Here is a 1,154-nt window from a genome sequence, read left to right as displayed (position 1 = left end):
GGACCTCGCTGCTAACTCTTGTTGCGTTGGCAGAGTGGGGTGGGGGGGAAGGGAGGATCGTTAGTGCTGCCACCTGGAGTGAGAGCCGCCCCTTGGTTCCTGAGGGCACCATCAAGGGACACAGGACAGGAAGCCCAGGATGGTTAGTGCAGCTAGGGATGAGGGCCAGGGAGAAGCAGGTGCTCTGGAGTGGCCGGGAAACGTCCAGATACGGAGGCTTAGGAGCTTCCTGTTAAGTGCGTGGGTTCCGCCCTGTCTCTGCCAGGCACTCTGACTAGGGATGGATGATCTCTCTCTTCAGGTGCTCCGTGGTGCTCTTGCTGCCAACAAAGGTGGTCCGGATCCCTTTGTCCATCTCCCCTGTGACCGACAGCAGTTCCGTGTGGGTGCTCTGGGAGCCCTGGGCGCCAGGTGGTTGCATGGCCTGCATGCAGCCGATGGAGGCGGTCCAAAGTCGTTAAATAGCAGTCTGAAAGGGACAGCAGCTCCTGGCACTGAGCCCGACGGCGACGGGACGCTTCCTGTAGGGACCGGGGTGCCCAGCCCAGGGGTGCTGGAGCCGGGGGTGCTGCTGGGGGCAAGTGTGATGGGTTTGTAGGACATCCTCAACTCCTGGGCGCTGGGGATGCCAGCAGGCCGCTCCTCGGGGGTTGGCTGCCTGGCCGCTCAGCAGAGAGCTGATTTGCAAGCTGGCTGCACGCCCCCTACTAAATCTGTGTTGAACTTTTTAACTGCAATTTTTATTAATCTAAATACAGTTCAGATATTCTCGATGAAAATTTCACATTTGAGTTAGTTGAGACATCCTAAAATGTAAAATACACAGTGGATTTCAAAGATTTCATATGAAAAAAGAATGCAAACTATCTCTAGTAATTTTTACATTGATTACTTGTTGACACAGTATTTTGGGTATATTGAGTTAAAATATGCAATTATTTTTTTAAAAAAATCTATGCTACATTTTTGTTAAAAAATTTAAATAAACTATGAAATTACTTCTTGGGATAGAAAAGGGGACATTATTAAATATTTACCTAAATTGTTTTCAAAAACGTATCTTTAACAAAAACACATTTTCAAACAAAACAAAAGTATTTTAATTTGGAATAGGTAAAATAAACTTATTCCTGCTGAAATTCAATCCTGGTATG

At 47.7% G+C, this 1,154-nt stretch overlaps 1 pseudogene; it reads right to left on the bottom strand.

Moving 5' to 3' along the window:
* Nucleotides 1-232: 232 nt before the first annotated feature.
* LOC112616919 lies at nucleotides 233-603 on the bottom strand (annotated as a pseudogene).
* Between the last annotated feature and the right edge of the window lie 551 nt (nucleotides 604-1,154).

The sequence above is a fragment of the Theropithecus gelada genome, unplaced genomic scaffold, assembly GCF_003255815.1.
Source record: "Theropithecus gelada isolate Dixy unplaced genomic scaffold, Tgel_1.0 HiC_scaffold_13709, whole genome shotgun sequence".
Lineage (NCBI taxonomy): Eukaryota > Metazoa > Chordata > Mammalia > Primates > Cercopithecidae > Theropithecus > Theropithecus gelada.
The sequence above is the reverse complement of the archived record's forward strand: the minus strand, read 5'-3'. Positions and strand labels throughout refer to the sequence as shown.